Genomic DNA, 23,254 nt, shown 5'->3' with positions numbered 1-23,254 from the left:
TGGATGGGGTGGGGGTTGAGGGGGAATGACACTGGCTATATCAGACCGCTGACATGTAGGCACAAGAGGGTTACATCTGTAACACTCAACAGATGTATCCATCCAAAGGATTCTGGCTATACCATATAACAGATGTATGACCTTGGACTGGTCTCTTAAATTTGCTGGCCCTGAACAGCTTCATATGCAAAGTCAGCACATTGAATTGAATGTCTCCAAGCTCTTCAAATACAAAAATTCAGTCTCAATCCACAAATTCTTGATTATCAACTCCAAATTAAAAGTAGTAAGACATGTAAAATCCTTAACACAGTGGCTAGCAAGCAGTACACATGTCATTAATGCTGGTGGCTGTTATTAAAATAAGGAGGTTCCAGGTTGCATGCATTATACACAGCATAAATTTGAATTTCCTTGGTGGGACTTTCTGAAGGGAAAAAAATAAAAACACACATTGAAGTCCTCATTTTAATCAGCATTGTTAAATCAAAGGAGCCCCAAATGAAACAATAAATTAGGAAGTGCTACATGAAAGGATATGAGCCTCTCAAACTGCACTGTCTTTGTTTTGACTTAGACTTTCAGTGAACTCTTGGCAGCACACGGGAGGAAATCATGAGTGCTGCAGAGACTAACTCGCTCAGCACGTAGTTACTGAAAATTGCTATATCGAAGTTGCAGCGGAGAAAGCAAAGATTAGCAAGGCCTTGCCTCTGAGTCCAAACAATGGCAAGTGATCAGTGTCCCCAGGGGTACAAACTGTTGTAGGGTCTGTATAGGTGAAAGGTTACCCCGAAACCTCCAGAAATAAGGTCTCATACTAGTGCGCCAGCTAGTCTGTCTGGCCCATATGCTCTGTTGCAGATTTTGAGTTAGGTTGCCAATACTTAGAAATTGAGATGTCGTCCATAAATAACGTTCTAGCTGCTCTCGGAAATCTGGGAGTGCCAGCAGTGCTGAGCCCAAAGTCCCACTCTGCGACAACCTGCAGCAGCTGTGCAGCGCCTGCACCTCCACTCCCTTAATTAAGCCCCACACTGGGGCTGAAGACTGGCCTTCACCACCAGCTCACCCCCACGCCGGCTAGGGATCCCAGTCCCCTTTGCCCGGTCCACCTGCACACACATAATCAGGGCACTCATTAGGAGCTCAGGCTCTGGAGCAGAGACTACTGAGCTGGAGCCTCCACTCGGCCACATACCAGCCACGCTGTTATCTTAGGCAAGTAATTCACCTTTTGGTTTCCCATCTGCAAACCTGGGGTATTAATAGTATTTACCTCATAGGGCTGGCGTGAGGGGAAATGTGTCGTTACCTGCAAAGTGCCTCACGCATAGCAACTGCTCTATAAATACCAGATGTTACTACTCTCTGGCCCCTGAAGGCAAGTGAGTTTCACACTTCTGTCCTAGAGCTTTCATAGTCTAAAGTTATCTACTACATTATTTTGTGATCAAAAAAGATAATGGCATATGCTGAAAGCTGTTCAGAGACAACTTAAGAAAGTCACAAGCAGTCACAAAGGACAAATATGGTATGATTTCATGTCTATGAGGTACCTAGAAGAGGCGAAGTCACAGAGACAGAAAGCAGAATAGAGATTAGAGGGGCAGGGGGAAGTGGGGCATGGACAGTTAGTGCTTAATGGGCAGAGTTTCTCTTGGGGAAGAGAAGTAGTCCTGGAGATGGATGGGTGATGACTGTGCCACAATTTGAATGGACTTAATGTCATTGAACTGTATACTTAAAAATGGTTAAAATATAAACTTCGTTATGTGTACTTCTGCACAATATTTTTTAAAAGCTGAATTACTAAAGCCGACATAATTTGGTCTGCTGCTGTTTGCTAGAATTAAGTTGTTAATGATCCTGAAGACCCCAAATACACTGTAAGTTCATGTTCTCAAAAGCTTTTCCCATAATAGTTTTGGAGGAACCGAGTTAACTACTTTAACAGCTGTGCAGCACAACAGTGGGCTTTCTTCTCAAGCTGGAGGCCTCATGGGGATGCATCTGTGGCAGATACAGTTACGAGGCCAGTGGGATAGCCTTTTAATACCTGTCTACAGCAGCCGAGCCATTCCTCCTTCATTATAAAATGCTCCACACAGACATCACATTCTCTCTTTTCTCTCAAAAATATACAAAATGGGAGGCTTACTGCCAACCACTATGTAACTGGCTGCCTTTGAACTGTGGGATGCCAGGCAACAGTGACAAGAGGTTTGCATCTCCATGCCTCTTCTTCAGTAGCACTCAGAATGCACACACCAACCAGAGTCCTGCCAGGCTATAAATCAGCACACACAGGAGAATGTCCCCAATCACTTCAAGCAGGGTCATATTTTAAAATTTCTATATGTTGCTGCTTTCTATGGCATCTGTCCTTCATTTAAAAAAAAAAAAAAGTGTTTAAAATATAAGCAAATTTAAAACTCCGAAAACTACATTTAACCACACACCCACACACACATACACTACATCCAATATGGATCTGCAGACTTCTGACTCAGAACCACTGCAAATATTTATTTCCTAACGTTTACAGGGCCATGCCCCACATGTTTACAATCCTGAGTCCGACAAATTGCATTTAGCTCTTTCTAAGAAGAAACTGCACTACACTTGGAAATTTCTTAAATAAATTAATGCCTTTTTGGCACCAATGTTGTTTGGCAGGAAAGATCCCTCTAAATACTACTGAAAAATCAAAGTGATCAAATATAACATTTTTTACCTTTTAGATATTACATTCTGAGTATCAACCCAAACTTCGGGTGGGAGAACTACTTGGTACCCTGATTTCCACTGCTGCCGAGAGTTAAGAGACCAGCTACCCAGGAGGCTGTATGTCCTACATAACTCTCAAACACTGATAATCATTTTCCCCAGCTAGGACAAAAAAAAAAGCATCCCAAAAAGACAAAAAGAGAAAAGATCACAGGCAAAGTGCACATTTTATACCTCTTTAAAACCAACGTGCACATCAAATTACACGTATTTTTTTTTTATTCCAGGGATCAAAGAGAGAGGAGATAAATGTTTTAGAAACCCACTAAAAAACAGCCTCAAGCAACACTGTCTTCATATAAGAAATGGCTTCAATCTACAAGCTAGCGGCGACAGGGCACTGTGAGCAGAGGAGGTGGTATTTGGTAGAAAGATAGAATGCTTTCTGAGTAGAAACTGTGGCCTTTGTCCACGCTGCATATAAACCAAATAACAAATCTTTATTCAACAGGACTGGGAAAGTTGTTGAATCAGGAGACAAAAAAAGAATGTGACCCCAGATTTGCTGCTGTTATGGTGGTCTAAATTGTGCCTCCCTCATCTCCCAAAATTCTTGTTGCAGACCTAACTCCTAGTACCTCAGAATGTGACCATATTTGGAGACAGGGTCTTTATATAGAAGTAATCAAGTTAAAATGAGACCATTGTGGGGGTAATCCAGTATGACTGGTGTCCTTATAAAAAGGGGAAATCTGGACACAGAGACAGACACATACAGAGAGAAGACAATGTGAAGACAGTCATCTGTAAGCCAAGAAGGAGAGCCTGGAACACCTGCTTCCTTCTTAGATTCCAGAAGGAATCAATCCTGCCAACACCTTGATCTTCGGCTTCCAGCCTCCAAAACTCTAAGCCAAGAAGCTTCTGTTGTTTAAGCCCCCCAGTTCGTGGGACTTTGTCCCAGCAGCCTTAGCAGGCTAATACAGCTATTTTCCAACCATATGGCCTTAGATGCAACACAGTCCAGTCCTCAGGGGCCTCTCCTATGGAGTGAACATAAGATAACACCCATGCAAATATCTCACACACCTACAAACAGCTACATAGCGACAAGTGCTGTCGGGCACAGTGGGTTACAGAAGAAATCTGAAACTTTCTATCCTCTCTGGCAAAGGCCTTACCACCTAACTGGCACAGGGAATGTGCAATGTAGTACAAACTGACCACACTGCTACAAATCAGGGCCAAGAATGTATTTTTAAAAAATCAAATTCTATACTTATCAGCCAACATCCAAAAAAGCAGAGTCAATTTTAAGATGGGATTTTTTTCCCCCAGGACAAATGACAAATATATCATAAATACTCCCATGTCCTGTGAAGTATGGATATGTAAGGATGTGTTATCCTCTGTGTCTCCCCACCTTGGGACACAATTTTACTGCAGGAATATGATGTAACTGCCCTGCTTCTGTCCACCAAACAGAACTCAATATGCCTTCAGTATGTCAGCCTGGTTTACCTCCCTAAATACATAATTGATTTTCAACATTTTATGCTCTAGTTACTGCCCAAAAGCAGACTGGGACAAGTTCACATTTCAAATGCTTCTTGCTTTCAAGTACAAAAGGAGTGATCGGAACAATTAACCAGCTTTCTTCAGTTTTTCTTGGAGGAGTCATTTGCTTGCCATCTTCTGCAGTTTCTTTGTCACTCTCGTACACACCCCTCGTGCACCAGGAAGGATACAGAACTCACACAGTCTAACTGAAAAACAGAGCCGGATACACCATGAGAAACGCCCAACAAGAAGAGAAAAAGGAATCGACTTTATTTGGAACACTGAAAGAGTAGCTAGTTACATTCCCAACAGGAACAGAATTAGGACCAATGTCAAAAAAAATTTGAAGCTTAAATTTCTCTTAAAAAAAAAAAAGTAGAGCTATATATTTAGGTCACTTTATTTTTAACCACAGCCTTCCAGATGACCTGAATATCCCAACATCCACTCTAAATGACAAGTTTTGTAATTCCTATGAATAATTTAGTTGGGCAAATTTGTTTTACTTGTTGAATAAAAATGTTACTTTAGAAAATGACAAGCCAGGTGACCACAATAATTTTCAGTCTGAACATCTTCCATTACTCTTAGGGAAAAAAAAAAAAAGAGTATGTGAGGGGAGAGAGCAACTTTAAAACTGGGTCTCCTGCACGGCAGAGACTTCAACCGCCACATGGAAATGGGCAGTTTTCATTTACCTGAAGTTTTTGATGTATTCACTACCTCGCCCCAAAATGAGAAGCACCAAGGGATTTTTCAAGTTCCAAAGGCATGTGTTTGAATTCAGCTTCTCAAAGACATTACTATTAACACAGTCAATCACAGTGACCTTCTCAGAACACTGAGTGAATAAGACGCCAGAGTCTTTTACTTCGACATCTACTCAAATGGAAGCAGCCGCGACGTCAGCCTCAGCAGCAACAAGGTTTTAGGGCTCTTTTGGTTTTGCTTGTAAATCCAGCTTCACCTTCGCAAAAGCCAGTATCTCAAGTAGAAGGAAATGTATGTAGAACGGTGCTGGCCTTGGGAAACTGAACAGCATTTATTACTGGGGGGAGGAAAGAAGTGGGGGATGCGCCTGGTGCCTGGCTCCTTCTACGTGGAGAGCAGACCTCGAGCTCAGCATCCAGGCTTCTCTCCTGGCCCCTCGCCCACCGCGTCCTAGAAGCCCTAGTGACCTATTTAATCCTTGAAGCTTGGGGACAGAAACTGGGGACAGGGACCCGGCCCCTCCCACCTTCTTCCTCTTCCTGGATGCCAAGTCGCTCTCTGGGGGCACACACTAAAGTCTTCTTAAACATTCTGGCTCTCTGGGGGCCAGGCCTCCATGTGGGGAAACATGGGGGTCCAGTACCATGTGAGCCACCAGGCAAGCCCCCCTATTCTGGGGTTTAGTACTAGGAAGCCCACTGTTGACACATTCTCCAGTATTAGTTCTACCAGTAAAAAAGGTACAACTTGAATTCCTGATGTTGTCATTCTCCATCTCTGTGAGAACCGGTTCAGAACTCAGATTGACGGGAAGAACTAAGGTGTCGTTTATTTCACTGCCTGCCACCCAAGTCCCAAACAAAAATGAGTTTTTCCTGTTTGAGGGGCAGAATCTGACATCTTACTATCTTTAAAAAGTTTGTTTTACTTCTAGTAACCTGTGAGAAAATAGAACAATTCTAATACCCCAAACATGGACTTTTTTTCATTTCATTCAAAACTGACGATGAATCACCATTCCTATTATTATGATCATTTCTCGCTGTATTCCAGCTCAGCCACTTCTCAGTGGTAGCTGAGCGAACTTATCCATGCTACTCACTCATTTGTAAAATGGGAACAGTGATATCCCTACCTCGTGGGTATAATTTACGGAGTGAATGAAATAATGAGGATTAAAGGAACTACTGTACATAAAGCATCTGGAACGTACATAAGAGGGAGTGCAAAATAAATGTCACCTTTCAGCCTCATCTCTTCCAAATAGACACACTCATTTAGAACCAGGAGGGGCTTTAGGAGATTATTCCAATAAACCTTTCTTTTATTTTTAGATGAGGAAATTGAGACCCAAAGGTCACTCAGAGAAAAATTTCAAAGCTTTTCATTCACTTCTATGAACATTTACCTCTGAACGTTATCCCCTCCCCACACTCTTGAAATAGGATTTGGTAGATTAGGATCTGGACACTAGAGCCACGTGTTAGTGCTGGATCTGTCTTTACTGCACTGACCACGACCACGGTAAGGAGGACTCTAGGGTTTCTGGGCAGGCCGCCCTCAGGCCAGGCCGCCCTCAGGCCAGGCCCTCCACCGGATGCTCCCACGCCTTTTCATTCAAAGCCTGGGGGGGGGGGGGCACGGCTGCATTCCCCTAATGAGTCATGCTTCTGGAATCAGCATAACTCTTTCTTGATTCACTCTTTGAGTGAGGTCACTTTTCTCAAGGACTCTCAGCAACCCCAAAGCCATATTTTATCAGCGTCTCATTCTATTTCTGACATTTCTAAGTATTTGCCAACTATCACAGTTTCTCAGATTCCCCATCTAAGCCATAAACACATCAAACAATAATTTATGAGAGTGACTAAGCCCTTTTTTTATATAAAATCAAGGATAGGAATACTTATTGCTAGTGTTCTCTGCATGCTATTACAACCATCATTTAAGAAAACTTCTTCAGAACTGAATGCTGCCAAAGACTAGGTCCCTCTTGTTCAAGGATGTTCCTAGGGGAAATGGAAGGTACCCACCAATGGTCGATATTTGTTTTTCCCTCTAGTTCTTTAATATCCAGCCCACCTACTTCCAGAAGAGGCCTTTTTCTCTCTTGCAAAATACTCCCACTGAAAATACTCCAACAGCACCCAAGTATTTCATTTGTGGGTAATCAATAAATTGTACCACTGTTGAAATGCCGTCAAATTCTACTTTCCATTCAGCCCTGAGGACACAGTTCTGTACGCTCTCAAATGAACATGAAACTTTGGGCAATCTATCAGTTGTTTCTCCAGTCTGCTTTTGGTTCTTTAAGAAAGTAATTCAACGTGTAAATCTGTCTGAAATTCCCAACTTATCACAGCAGTTAATCTAGCCCCAGACACCAGTAGAAAACTGTAGATGATCAGTCCACCCCAACCACTATCCCCAAATTCTTATCTATGACCACCTGTTGGTGTGAGGTGCCAGACTCAGAACCCCAGCTCGGAGGGATCCTACAGGACTGTCCCCAGGGAAGCAAATGAGAGTTGGTTAACTTGATAGTCTCCCTTCACGTGATCTTTTAAATCCAGAAACAGGTATTTGACGGTCTTAGAAAGTATTAATTTGTGAGGAAACTAAGACTACTTTGCCAGCATATGTTCCACAGTAATGACAAGCAGTGCCCCACTCTAGGCTCTGCTCCTGCCCTTCCAGAGACGTCAGCAGGCTCCACCCTGGTCTCCCCTGGAGGCTGTGATCAGAGCCCCCTCCTCAGTACCTCTCTATCCAGTCACCCCCTCTTGCCAAGGTCAAGTCCAGTGGCTTCATCGTATTTCCACTTTCTCACTTCCAAATGACTAACTTGACTTCCTTACCACTGAAGTCCGGTCCTTTCAAATAGCTGAAATACCTTTCGAATTTAAAAGCGATTTCGCAAACCTTGTGTATGAACTCTATTTTTTCCTCGTCTAGTCCAACGTGTCCAGCATAATCTGTTATGAACAAGTGATGTGACCATTCAAATGGGGACACTTTAATCCTTGGGAGTTTGGTTTGTGCCCTCACCAACATTTTCAAGCAGATGGCCAGGGACAGCTTTCTGGTTTACTCCCCAAAACATCCTACACTCAATCTGCCTGACAGTGTACCTCTCTGTCAATTTCCCATCCACATACCAGTCCAAAAATCTAGCAAACCCTCCTTCAAAAAATGCTGTGTGCTTTCTCTTCTAGATGACTCTCGGTCTTTCTAAACCAGGGGTACAAGGTGATCTCCTGGATACAGAAAAAAGATATTAGAATGTCTAATCATGTTTACTTGTCTCATTTTTATTTTTTGTGTATTTTATACTGATTTTAGTTCATAAGTATGCAAATATTGCAAGGATGAGCAAAAAACATTTTACTGATAGAACTGCAAATCAATAATGTTTAGACTACTGGGCTAAGAGTAACACTTCCTTATAGTACACTTCTTGGTGCTCTAGGGACAATTCCTACTAAAATGTTGTATTCTAGTTGTTTGGCTAATAAAATATTGAGCATTCATGTAGTGTTTAGATGGTAACATAATATTCTTATTACTAAAATCAGATCTCATTCTTTGCTTTCTTATTATATCTCTGAATTATATTTTTTCATTCAGGTCTACTCTTAAAGATAGTCTCCACAGTCAAAAGAGAAAGTTTTATCTTGACTTCAAAATTAAAACCAAGTAAGTGATCAAATATCCTTTAAAGACAAATGACGCTCAAGGCAAACGTCCACGCATATGGCACTTACAATGTACAGGCACTGTTCCAAGTTCTTCCTCATTTACTCCTCACAAGATTATTATAACTATGAAATTATATTTCTTTTTAATAAAATTAATTATAAAATTAGTATATTTTAATAGACGGAGCAATTTTCTTTTGTAAAACTCAAGACCTCTCTAAAACCACAATAAATTTTATTTTCAATGAAGGGGTTCTGACCAACCATTATTCTCTACTTTCTTCACCTAACTATTGTCAAGGAATCCCAGTTACTAATGATGTGGCCCTGGGGAGGCAACGTAACCACTGTGTGCCACAGAATCCTTATCTGCCTTAAGTTCATTCATTGCAGTGCTACTCCGCGCCAGGCACTGTTCTGGGCTGGGGGGCTGTGGCTCTGAACAAAAGACAAGATCGTGTTCTCAAGCCTGTCAGATAATACCTGGATGGCTCCTAGCCCAGAAGATAACTGCTCATAATGTTAGTCATTACTATTCCCCAAAACTAAGGGTCACCTTGGTCATCATTACCTTAGCCCTATTTTCATTTTAAGATAAATCCCATTGGCCTTATTTTACCTTCGCCCCTCTATTGTTTCTTAGCTGGAGAAAAACGGCAGGAAAGGGGACAGTAAAATGATTCATCAGAATTTGGCACCAGCAAACATATAAACTCTACCTTTCCTTGAAAAGATGTGTTGTGAAGCACTACAGATCCAGCCAGCCACGGGGGTAAAACGTCTCGCGGCCAGAGCAAGACTCTGCAGACGACTTTTGAGGGACAGCATCCTGCTGGGCCCTGGATCCTCCCAGGACTTTTCACTGATGCTGATGAAGGTCTATTACACCTGGAGGTTGCGGCTGATGTGCTGCTGCGCCTCTGACAGCTGCAAAACAGAACTGCAGTGCAACTTAATCCATAATGAGGCCAGCTTCCAGGCTGCCCTTACGAGACCCACCATGAGAACATCTCTTTATTTATTCAAAATTATTATATAATCACAAGCCACGCTCACTGCCGTCACCACACACAGAAAGCACTGCTCAAGCAGCCTGTCTTTCAGCACAGAAGCTAAAACCACCAGCAGGAGAATAAAAGAATTCTGCTGAATCCAAAGCAAACACGTGAAGTGAAACAATAACAGGAACTCTCAGGAGAGCACTTCCCTTGTAAACAGCTTCGATCACTTCGCAAACACCTCACTAAATCCAAATATCTGAGACAGGCCCGCATCTCCACCCGGGAGGGGGCACAAATGCCACTGGCCACCACTGAAGACAGGAGACGCCGTCGGCGTTCCAGGTTTCAACCTCAAAACCTTCCTGAGGAGCCAGGTAAAACCGATGTCCTAATACATGTATTTCATCCCATCCTGTTACAAAGAAAAAAAACCTGCAGCACAATCTTTGCAGTTGGCTGGTTGGCTACAGAGCCAGGTAGCTGGCCAGGATTCGACCTCACCCTTGGTATTCACTCTGTCAGCATCAGAAATGCAGCTAATCTTCCTCACCCCTGACGCCTGATCTGGACACGAGAGTTCAGTCCTTTCATCTGACCTCTCATCCCATGGTCCTCTCTCCCATCCCCACCCTCCTCTCCTCATCCAGCATTTTCCCTACACCAGTCCTCCCTCTCCACCAGGCCTCTGGAACCTTCTTTCCATTGTTAAATTCCCTAGGGGTGACTGGCAAGGGATTTGGAGTCTGGTGGCGCCCAGCCTCTGCCATTTTCTGGACGGTGAGATGCTTAATCTCTTCAAACCTGAGATTCCTCATATGTACAGCAAGGTTTACCTATCTCTGAAAGTGAGGATTAAGTGAAAAATACATGTAAAACATTTAGCAAAATGTCACATTCTTTCAAATATGAAACAAGTGCCCCTTTTCTACCAGGAAAATCATAAATGGTAGCGATCAGTATTTTTCCCTCTACTTTTTATTTTTTGTGTGATGGTAAAATGTACACAACATGACATTTACCATTTTAGCCATTTTTAAGTGTTAAACTTCAGTGGCACTAAGTACATTCACAATGCTGTGCAACCTTCACCATCTCCAGAACTTCTTCCTCTTCTCAAACTGAAAATACATATTCATCAAACACTAACTCCTCATGCCTTCCTCCCTCCCTTTGACAGGGCCTCCCTCCCCAGGGAAGTGCTGGCTGAGCCCTTCTCTTCCAACCTCATGTAAAAACATCCACCCTCCTTTGAGACTCTCGATACTCAGTCTACCAACCTCCACTCCAATTCTCAGCTGTCACCTACATATTTTTGTAACTTCTCCTCATTCACCAGGAAAAGGGGGGAGTGGCTGAGTTCACAAGCTTCTCTTCAGCCAACAGTTGGCCCCTTAAGGAAAGTGAAAGCAGACAGGTTGGGGGTGGGGAGGCACCTGTACAACTTGGATTAGAATCCATCATTAGTTAACTGTGTGACCTTGAGTGATTGCTTAACATCTCTGGGCCTTAGTTCCCTCACCTATAAATGGGAATAAGAATACCTGTTCGAGAGGTTGCTGAAAAGCTCCCAGCACTTAGAATGGTGCCCAGCACACAGCAGGAGGAAGCGATGGAGTCACCGTCACTACTACTGCACTTGAGCCTCTAGTCCTCGCCATTCCCAGGGCCACACCTTAGAGTCAGAGGGCACAATTCAGGGCTCTTGCTGATGACCACAACCTCCTGTCCCTCCAGCTCTCACACCCGATCCCCCCAGGGTACTTGCTCCCGATGTCCCTGGGTGCACCCCCTTCTTCACTGTGGGTGATCTGGCCCCACCTCCCTGCCGGAACCCCCGATTCTCTGCCCTCCTCTTCTTTGGCCAAACCCACGGAAATCAACACCACTACCAGCTTCTCCACACCTACAACCTGGGTCCACAAGTCCCCAAAAAGAAGTGGCACCGCTCACAGAGACATGCCACTGCTCCTGGATGTCTCTGACCCAGAAGGGCCTGGGTATCCGAAGAAAACCCCTCCCAGTCCCCAAACAGCTGTCTCAAACTTTTATCACCATTCTCCTCAACCTGCTCGGGCTCTCCTCCCACTTTACCCCAACACCCCAACTTCCCGCCCCTGTTCCTTACCCTCCAACGTCTCCACAGGCACCTCCCTGGCTGTTCTTCTTCACTGATTCCATATCAACCTTTCCATTGGCCTCTCCTACAAACACCACCCTGCGCTCAGCTGACCTCACCCTTACCCACTTTGTCCCCCACCACACCACACTGTGTACCTTCCTCATCTCAGCTCGTGTGCCCTCCACTCAATCCACACCTCACCTAGCTACTCCCCCAAGATGCAGCTCAGGAATCACCTCCTCCAGGAAGTCTCCCTGAACCTTTCCTCCTCCAACTCCTCTAATATTCCTCACACATCTCTACAAACTTCACTTTGCCATCTCCTCTGATTGTGTCTCTCCCTGAGACAGACACTACATGGTCCACAGCAAATCCTCAGTGCCTAGCACACAGGGGTACCATTAACTGCTGAATAAATCACAGGATAAAGACCACAGATCCTGCTTTCTGCTCTGGAGTGTTTTATTAGATGTTTTATTAGAAACACCCCACCAGTTAAGATTCGTAATCAGTCACTTACATATGACGCCATATATTTCCTTCCTCTGACCTACACTGAGAAGCATCCCCTCCCCCTGCCTGCCCAGAACAAATATTCCTTTGATGAAAAAAAGAACCAGAAACAAAAACACTACTTCCTCCTCAACCAAAACAGAAAACCCAAAATAGCAAGACAGTTTATGAAAAGTGTCCAGCTGACACTGGCTTAGGTAGGGATAAGTGCAGTTGTCCAAGCTTAAGAGGAGAAAGGGAAGTTTACTTTGGACGGCTATTTGCGGGAGGCAATGATATTCAAGTACTGAACGAGAGAGCTGACCAAAATAATAAGTCTCAGGTCTACTCATAAGGCAAGGGAGGAAGACGAGTAAGGTAATTCCACTGGAAATTTCCTTCCTTTGTCTGGTTTTACTTCAGGTATGGCTTCCATACTAATTTCTCGATACTAACTTAACAACGATTTAATTTATAGGAAGTGATTTCAAAGGCCCCCCGGGCGCTGCGGATGGTACCTCAGGGGCCCATCTGTCCTGGGATGAAAGCTTGGCACGCACCATTACATCACTCTGACCTTCCTCAGCGACTTCCTATCCAACAAAATCTAGATGTTTACTCTGTCAACAAGAAATTTGTGTTTCTCCCCAGCCTCAGGCCTTGGTTCTTGATTAGTTTTAAAAATCATTATGCACCCAAGCTGAATAGGGCTACTGTTAGCAGCTGTAAGGTCCTCTTCTGGGCAAATCCCCAAGTCTGTGGTCTTCAGGGAGTGATTTCTGTCCTTTCCGCATAATTACACACTCTCCTGATTGATGAGCTGATCGGCCCTCCCACCCCCATCCAGAGCGAAAGCCGCTCTCTTCCCCGCTCTATTTATTTTCCCAGGGGACCAGAGGGGAGGGAGAATGGCCTGGGGAGGACGGCCTTGGCTCTCCCCAGATAAATGCTCGGGTGTTATACATTACAACTGTCCCCGCCCAGACCCGCCATCCCTTCCAGCCATCCTCAAAGCTGCCCACATTGGTTAATACTGTGTGAGGTACTGGAAACACATGGCAGGAAACCGGGTGCTATTTCCTGGACACTCACAGACTCCCCAACACCCCAGTGCCCGCTAGCACAGATCGACTTCAGTGAAGCATGGTCCTCTAATCACACACATCCGGGGTGACCTCTGAAAACGGTCCATAACCTACATTCTCCTCAACATTTCATCCACCTCTGTTCACCACAGGGCACAACCACAGACATAAGGTTAACTCTGAGTGCCTGGTAGGCGATGGACCATAACTTTGGCAGAAATTACATTTTAAACAGGTCTTGGGTTTTCTCATTGCTGTTGGGGGTGGGCGGTTATCTTTGCAAGTTATTTTGAAATATTTTTAAGAATAAGATGGGTTGACAGGGAGGTATGAAATAAAGCAAAGATCACAAAAATCTTAATTATAGAATCTGGGTGGTGGGTATGTTCACTGTACATTTCTTTCAACTTCTCTTTAGGTTTGAATATTTTCTTAACTAAATGTTGGGAGAAATGTTTTTCGTGCCTTTTTGAAAAATTAAACAGGGGGTAGGGTATAGCTCCGTGGTAGAGTGTGTGCTTAGCATGCACAAGGTCCTGGGTTCAATCCCCAGTACCTCCATTAAAAAAAAATAAACCTAGTTACCCTCCCCTTCGAATTAACCAAATTCCAGACTTCATTTGGGCTTCACCAGCTTTCCTGCTAATGTCCTTTTTCATTCCAGGATCCCACTTTGCAAATTACTCATCATTTCTCCCTATTCTCCTCTCTAACACACTTTCTCAGTCTGTCCTTGTTTTTCATGACCTTGGCGGTTTAGAAGAATACCGGTCAGATACTGCGTATTATGTCTCTCAACTGGTATTTGTCTGATGTTTTTCTCACAGTTAGACTGGGGTTCTGGGTTTTGAAAAGGGGACCACAAAGGTAATGTATCCTTTTCATTACATCATATTAAGGGCACATGCTCATAGAATGATGTCAAAACTTTATTGACTCTGGTTGCTCACTGGTGATGTCAACCTTGATTATTTGGTTCGTGTTTATGAATTTGTCCACTGTAAATTTACCTTTTCATTCTTTCCATAATCTAGCCTTTAGAAGCAAGTCACTACATTCAGCCCACACTCAAGAAGTCAGGAAATTAAGCCCCAGCTCCTAAAGGGATAAGTATCTACATAAACTACTTGGAATTCTTCCATAAGAAAGACATCTCTTTTCCCTACATAAACTTACATATATTTATTTTAAACTTTGGGTTATAATGCAATACCACTCTATTTATTTTATTGCTTAAACTGTTCCAGCTATGGCTATTGGGAGCTCTTTGAGGTTGGTTCCAATGTCCTTTGACATGCCCCTCTCCTTTGTTTTTTTTGGTTTTTTTTGAGCATTTCCTTATTTTCTGGTAATAAAAGATTCTCTAGACCTATAATTACCCATTTCTCCAAGCCCTGATTACTTTAATTGAAGAACGATATTCAGATCTTGGTATGTTGTTGCTACTGGAGTGTCATTGTTTCCAAGCTCTCTCACTGGACAGATCTCGAAGATACATGTACGTGTACTAACGTGCACTTGCACACTCACCTATAATGATTTCTGTATCCATATTAGGCTAAACATAAGTCCATACTGATGTCTCCAACTCTAATCCAGTACTACATGGTTCAGTGCAGCCTTCTGCCCTGGCTTCTCTCTAACTTCTTTCTCCAACAGTGGGAAATCTGGCTCCCACTATCCACCATCCATTTATTTATTTGCTTGACCTCTGAATAGGTGTTTCAGAATTGTTACCCTGTTCTCCCATGAGAAACAACCTTACCAACTAGAGCACAGTGTTATGGTGCAGTTCCCTTTGTCCTTAGCTTTACAGTGTCCAGTCAAAACACCATTTTCCAAAGTTACTTAAATTCATGCCTTTTTGTCCTTACCCCCTTCAGTGAGGCCATGCTATAAAACTGTAACACAGGTAAATCCTTTTGTCTGAATTCACCCTTGGACACATACCCACCCGCACACCCACTCTGGTGTTTTGTTTTTAATTTGTATACAGTTCTTACTTAATGTTCTCTTTTTTTTTTAATTGAAGTATAGTTGGTTTACAACGTTGTGATAATTTCTAGTGTACACCATAGTGATTCAGTTTTACATATATATTTTCCTTTTCATACTCTTTTCCATTGTAGGCTATTAGAAAGGATATTGAATATAGTTCCCTGTCCTTTACAGTAGGACCTTGTTGTTTATCTATTTTATATACAGTAGTTAGTATCTGCAAATTCTGAACTCCCAATTTATCCCTCCACTCCTCCTCTTCCCCTCTGGTAAGCATAAGTTTGTTTTTTATATGTGTGAGTCTGTCTCTGTTTTATAAATAAGTTCATCCTTTTTTTAGATTCCACAAATAAGTGATATCATATGGTATTTTACTTTCTCTTTCTGGCTTACTTCACTTAGTATGACAAACTCCAGGTCCATACATGTTGCTGCAAATGGCATTATTTTCTTTTTTATGGCTAAGTACTCAAAGCTCTTTTTCTTTCCCAGCTTTATTGAGGTATAATTGACAAATAAAATTATAAAATAGTTATAGTTCACAACATGATGTTTTGATATACATTGTGAAAGGATTCTCCCCCTAGTTAATTAACACATCCATTATCTCACATATTTATCTTTTTTTTTAAGTAGGAACATTTAAGTCCTACTCTCTTAGCAAATTTCAATTATATAGTGTTATCAACTATAGTCTCCATGTTATACATTAGCTCATTCATCTTATAACTGAAAGTTTGTACCCTTCTACCAAACTCTATTCCCCCATCCCTTCACAAACACTTTTCTACTGTTTCTATGAGCTCAACTTTTATTATTTTAATAATTCCACATATACATAATACCATAAAGTGTTTGTCTTTCTATGTCTGATTTATTTCACTTAAGCATAATGCCCTCATATTCACCCATGTTGTCAAGAATAACAGGATTTTTTTTTAAGGCTGAATATTATTCCATTGTACACAGAGACCACAATTTCCTTACCCATTCATCCACTGATGGACACTTATGTTGTCTGCATAAATTCTTTAGTACCTATTTTATCTAAATAAATAGTCTATTCAGTCTTTTCAGCAAGTGGTGTTGGGAAAACTGGACAGTAGCATGTAAATTAATGAAGCTGAACATTCCCTCACCCTATACACAAAAATAAACTCAAAATGGCTTAAACACTTAAATATAAGACAAGACACAATAAATCGCCTAGAAGAAAACATAGGCAAAACATCCTCTGACATAAATCTTAGCAATGTTCTCCTAGGGCAGTCTACACAGGGATTGGAAATAAGAACAAAAATTTAAAAAACAGGACCTAATTAAACTCATAAGCTTTTGCACAGTAGAGGAAACCATAAACAAAACAAAGAGACAACCTATGGAATAGGAGAAAATATTTGCAGATGATGCGACTGGCAAGGGCTTAATTTCCAGAATATATAAACAGTTCATACAACTTAATAACAAAAACAAACAACCCAATCCAAAAATGGCAGAGGACCTAAGCAATTCTCCAATAATGACATACAAATGGCCAAAAGGCACATGAAAAAAATGCTCACTACCGCTTATTATCAGAGAAATGCAAATCAAAACTACAATGAGTTATCACATGACACCAGTCAGAATGGCCATCATTCAAAAGTCCATGAATGATAAAAGCTAGAGAGGCTGTGGAGAAAAGGGAACAATCCTACACTGTTAGTGGGAATGTAGTTTGGCGCAACCATTATGGAAAACAGTATGGAAATTTCTCAAAAAACTAAAAATATACTTACCATATGATCCAGCAATCCCACTTCTGGTTATCTATCTAGAGGGAACTTTAATTCGAAAAGATACATGTACCCCAATGTTCACAGCAGCACTATTTACAATAGCCAAGACATGGAAGCAAACTAAATGTCCATCGACAGATGATTGGATAAAGAAGACATGGTGTATTTCTATAATGGAATATTACTTAGCCATAAAAAAGAAAAATGCCATTTGCAGCAACATGGATGGACCTAGAGATGGTTATTCTACGTGAAGTAAGCCAGAAAGAGAAAGAAAAATACCATATGACATTACTCATATGTGGGATCTAAAAAAAAAAAGACACCATGAACTCATCTACAAAACAGAAACAGACTCACAGACATAGTAAACAATCTATGGTTACTGGGGAAAGGGGATGGGAAGGAATAAATCTGGGAGATTGAGATTTACAAATGTTAGCCACTACATATAAAAACAGATTTTAAAAAAAGTTCCTTCTGTACAGCACAGGGAACTATGTTCAATAACTTGTAATAACCTTTAATGGAAAAAATATGAAAACGAATATATGGATGTATACGCATGACAAACATTGTGCTGTACATCAGCAATTGACACATTGTAATTGACTGTATGTCAATAACAATTTTTAAATAAATAATCTATTTAAATACTTGACATAACTTTCTACTGGTATAAATGTTTTATTTTATCCTTATTTCTGAGTGTATCCCACAACACCTAGTACAGCCAGACCACAGTGATTACTCAGATACCCATAAAATAAACAGATTCTACAACTTTATTTTTTAGAACTACTGTGGTTAAGTTGATTTCAACACAGTTTAACAGCTAAAGGTCTTTCAATACAACTATAGATGGAGAGTTCATTGCAGTGTTATTTAAAATTCTATAATAAGTTAACAGTTTAAAAATTATACCTATAGGCTGGAATATAAATTACATGCAATCATCAGAAAGCATCTGTAAAATACATAGTAGTAAGAGACAATATACACCTTGTGTGTGTGTGTAAAAATAGTAAACTATACAAAGTACAGCATATTGTTTAACATAAATATCATATACGTGTACATCTATGAAAAGAAAACACTGAAGGAAGGACACACACCAAAAAACTGTTTTTTTATGTTCCTTTCTTTTTTAGCTAAAATTTAAAAAGAGAAGACTGTTGGCTGTGTGGGAAACTCTACAGAGGATTCTTCTAAGACATAAGGTGGTGGACCAGACAAAGAGGAAGAAACAAAGTCAGAAGCCGTGTCCTGAAGCTCCACATCCAGGTAGAGGACCAAAGAAAAGCTCGGGTCAGCGATAATCTGAGACTAGCATAATAAAGAAGGTGAGGACAGTGGTGCCTGGGCTAATGTGTCCACTACAGACAGAAGTACTAGAATGGAATGGACAGCTGTCTGGGAAGCATCCTGAGAAATGTGGGGCTTGGACAGAGCCTTAAAGGACAGGGAAGATTTAAATGGGGGATGGAAGGTGGGAGTGTGAAAGGAAGCAGGTACTAATAAGTCTGCCCATCCACCTGGAAGTTTTCTCATCCCATTCCATAAAAACCCAAGGAAGATCTTAAGCAAGGACAGCCACAGTGGGAACTTCCGTTTAAAGTGTCCCACCCTGTTGGCCAAGGGCTTGAGGGTGGGTGGAGCTGGATTACCTAATAGGGTCTGGTTAGCCTAGAGTAGACAGGATAACACTCAAAGTGACTGGTAACAGGGGCCTAGCTCTGGGTTTTCAAAGATAAAAATTTTTACATTGGAATTTACACTCCAACCCCACAAAACATGCTTTTTAAAACAGAATAACACAAACAAACATAGAGTAACCATCCGTTACACTGGGAAGTTCAATGGCAATAATGACCAGCCTTCAGCTTGTCATAACTTTTCAACACACAACACTGCACCCACCAGCCAGTCACCTCCAAGGCCAGATCACCCACAGGTGTAAACACAGACAGGTATGAGACAACCTATACAAACAAAGGGCAACACACCCTGAGTATCCACATCTCAACTGAAGGAGCTCAGGAGGAACCAGTATTTGATGAACACTTAACTAGACAAGGCAGCAGATGTTTTACACACATTATCTCTTAGTCATCACAACAGCAAGGCAAGGATTAGTCTTGTAAGTGCCCAGTCTGGAAATGGCAAAACTTAAATTTATAATCAGCTCTGTCTAGTTCTAAGCCTGTCATCTTTCACTTGGAGTGGTGTCATGTGCTTTGATAAACTCAAAAGCAGACTTAAACATACCTTTAGTATCACTGGTTTAAAAAACAAGGTATCTGATCAGTTTTTTCTCAAAACAGTTCTTTTTTGAGGTGGGGGGTAATTAGATTTATTTATTTATTTACTTTTTTAATGGAGGTACTGAGGATTGAATCCAGGACCTTGTGCATGCTAGGCATGCACTTTACCACTGAGCTATAACCTCCCCCCAGTTCTTTTTTTTTTTTTTAATGCAAGTATATTTACAATGTAATTCAAAGTAAATGAAGTCAATTTACAATGCTGTGTTAATTTCTGGTGTACAGCATAGTGATTCATTTATTTATATATATATGTATGTATATAGACACACACACACATTCCTTTTCATATTCTTTTCCATTATAGGCTATTACAAGGTATTGAATATAGTTCCCTGTGCTATACGGTAGTACCTTGTTGTTTATCTATTTTATATATATTAGTTAGTATCTGCAAATCCCAAACTTCCAATTTATCCCTCCCCAATCCCTTTCACCCTGGTAACCATAAGTTTGTTTTCTATATCTGTGAGTCTCTGTTTTATAAACAAGTTCATTTGTGTCTTTTTTTTTTTTTTTTTTTTAGGATTACACATGTAAGTGATATCATATGGTATTTTTCTCTCTTTCTGGCTTACTTCACTTAGAATGACCATCTCCAGGTCCATCCATGTTGTGGCAAATGGCATTATTTAATTCTTTTTTTAATGGCTGAGTAGTATTCTATTGTGTGTATATACCACAACTTCTTTATTCAGTCATCTGTCGATGGACATTTAGGATGTCTTGGCTATTGTAAATAGTGCTGCTATGAACATTGGGGTGCAGGTATCTTTTCAAATTAAAGTTCCTTCTGGATGTATACCCAGGAATGGAATTCCTGAATCATAGGGTAAGTCTATTTTCAGTTTTCAAAATAGTTCTTTTACAATATAATTCATATACAATGCCAAAGAATTCAACTTAAAAATCTAAAGCATATTTTCAAGCCCCAATGCAATAAATTTAACCACTTACGATTTAGCAAAATAATATTACAAAGCCCACAAATAAAAGTTGTAGGTATTTCTAAAAAATGATTGCAAGCCGAAAATATTAAAAACTCAACTCTTTTTCCAATATGAAGAGCTCAAATTGAGACATGAACATCAAGACTGATTTACTTCATTCTCAAGGAGGACTAATCTCATTTGTATTCTAAAATGTATTACCCTCTTCCTCTCGGTATCCCTTCTCCTCCTCTTCCACTCACTCTCCTATCCCTGCAAAAAGAGATTTTGCTTCTGCCACTAACTGCAAAACAAAAATTCTATTCTGTGATCTATAAACCATGAAATATAGACTAGGACCATTGATAGTTAAACCTCTGTTGTCCTAAGATAGAAATCCCCCTAGAAAGTTAAAACCAAGTGTGTCAGGTACACTAGAATTACTTCACCCCAACCACCTGAAAAGCTTTTCATATTAAAATGATTTAATTTCTTAAGCACTCTTTAAATGCTTTGGAGTGATCCTGTCAAATACACACTGTAGATGTTTGGAGCATCACTGCCAAACCTGAGCATGCCCATTCACACAGGCATCATTCTTTTTGACCCCTTTTCCAAACTTTACAGAGCATCACTTAACATTTATAATTCTTAAAATATTTTAATTGCTATGGGCGCACAGATGGAAGTGATTAATTCTGACTGAAATAATGTATGTGAAAGTGGGAAACTCTAAACCCCCCATGAATGGTATTACTGTCAGAGCACGAAATAAGCTAGCATTCTGCATAACAGCATTACAGTGCAGTAGCACCAGTTATTTCTACGCTCCGCCACTTGGTTTCCGGCTCACCTGATAATGTACAACATTAGTTATTTCTTTACAGTATTTTCTTTTTTTAAAAAAGAAATGCATGCATGTGGAAAAATAGCCATACAGTACAAAAGAGTCTGCAGTAAAATGCAAACTGCTGTCTACCCCAGCCCCCATCTCCCTCCCAAAGGCAGACGCTGTAAGTAGTCTCTTATATAGATACTTCCAAAGATACTCTATGCATATTTTTTTCATTTAATAATATTCTTGGACGTTCTTCCTGAACAGCATGTCTAAACTTAACTCCTTCTTTTAATATTGCAGATCACTCCACTGTATGGACGCACCACAATTTATTTAATCAGACTGTGTATGTGCTATGAAAAGTCTGACAAAACCATTAAGCACTATTGACATAATAATTTTCCCTTACATTTTGATTCTCCGTCCCAGCAAATTTTACATCTTCCAACTTCTTCAAGCAGGCACACCAGGCCTGCCAGGACCTTCACAGACACTAGGCTCTCTGAGCTCCTTACCCTGTACTTCCTGCTTCCAGCCAAGCCCAGGCGGCCCGTTGTTCTAGACACTCCATCCATTGCTCATGCTGTTGCTTTGGCTGCAACCCATCCCACTTTCCTTTGCTTGGTTACTTCTTACTCAATGCTTCAAGAAAGGGCTTGGGCATAACCTCCTTCAGGAAGGAAAGGATCTCCCAACCCTAAGGGCAGAGGAAATGCTCCCGTGCTCGGCTCCTGCCGCAGCCTGCTTGTTGGCACCTAACCTCCTCATGATGAGTTGGTATGTGTCAGCCCTGACCACTAGAATTTAACTTCCTCCAGGATAGAAACCACATCTTACTACTCTTTTTAACAGCCAGGGTTTAGTACAAAGTCTAGCACACTCAATATATTTAATACACACTGAATCAAGTTGAAATGAATAAGGAAACTTCTTAATATCTCTTAGGTACCAAGTCCTATTCCAGATGTACTGTATAAATATTATCGCTCACTGAGCACAATGATCCCCATTTTACAGAAGAAACTGAGAGCCCTGAAGTTAAGAAACTTGTCCAAGGGCATTAAGGAAGAGCTGAAATTTGAAACCAAGTTGACTTTATTCCAGAATTATTGATCTTTCCATTAGGCTCATCTCCTACATGTTTTGATGCTGAAAGTTAAGTGAGGAGGTCAAACACACAGTCCTGAAGGGTAGGACATGTTCATTAATATTGTGGATAATCTAAGGGCACTATAGTCCCCCTCGTACCTCCAAAAGTCAGTCAAAAGCAATCTATAATGTAGGACTAAAATGGCAAAAACAAAAGGGTTATGAATACGTAGATCTTGTCTGCAGCATCCACAAATATGCACTTAGCACATCCAGGCAGAGTCTTTCTGGGGCCATTCAAAAAGAGAACAAGCAGACTTAAGCAGCTGTAATACCCCGCTTAATTCCACCAGCCTGCTCTCCCCGTGAGCACTGTCGGTTACGTCCCAAGTTTCTCTCCCCACACCCCAACTCTGCACCATCTGCGGTCCCCATACAGCTCACTAAAACAGACCTTTGCACCAGCACTCCTAAAGGATTTAAAAGTTAACCAGTTCTGCAGGACAGATAGCCATGCCTACCACAGGCAAAGGGTGGGACAGAGGGCAGGCTGCAGGAGCAGGAACCAGGGTCCTGTTAACCTGCTGTGAGACCTGGGGCTGGATATGGACCCCCATCTACAAACTGGGTGCAGGAAGAATACCTACTACGTCCTCTTAAGGCCTTTAAGAAAAATGAAAGTAGGTAATTTAAGAATAAGCATTTAGCACAGAGCCTGGCACAAAGTAAAGGCTCACTGGCAACTACGCAGTGATTGAACAAACCGACCAGAGCACAAGCGGACTCCCTCCCGTTCCCTCCACCAGGACAGGGACTAAGGAAAGGTGGCAAGAAGCCCCATAATTAACAGGGGAAGTAGTAAATGGCATTTAACAAAGGTGGGAAAACCAGAGGAGGCGGCT

The 23,254-nt window shown here is 41.4% G+C and overlaps 1 protein-coding gene across 9 annotated transcripts in view; it reads right to left on the bottom strand.

The window, feature by feature from the left end:
- TANC1 (tetratricopeptide repeat, ankyrin repeat and coiled-coil containing 1) overlaps positions 1 to 23,254 on the bottom strand; it is a 206,469-nt gene that overhangs the window by 168,053 nt on the left and 15,162 nt on the right. The window contains exon 1 of one of the 9 annotated variants that reach the window (XM_074363729.1): positions 9,419 to 9,571. The exons of the other annotated variants lie outside the window; for them this stretch is intronic. The gene's annotated coding sequence lies outside the window, so the exon portion shown is untranslated. Of the gene's footprint in view, positions 1 to 9,418; positions 9,572 to 23,254 lie in introns of those variants that run through there. 9 annotated transcript variants of the gene reach the window in all.

Source organism: Camelus bactrianus, chromosome 5 (genome assembly GCF_048773025.1).
Source record: "Camelus bactrianus isolate YW-2024 breed Bactrian camel chromosome 5, ASM4877302v1, whole genome shotgun sequence".
NCBI classification, from domain to species: domain Eukaryota; kingdom Metazoa; phylum Chordata; class Mammalia; order Artiodactyla; family Camelidae; genus Camelus; species Camelus bactrianus.
This window is presented reverse-complemented; position numbering and strand designations above follow the sequence as displayed.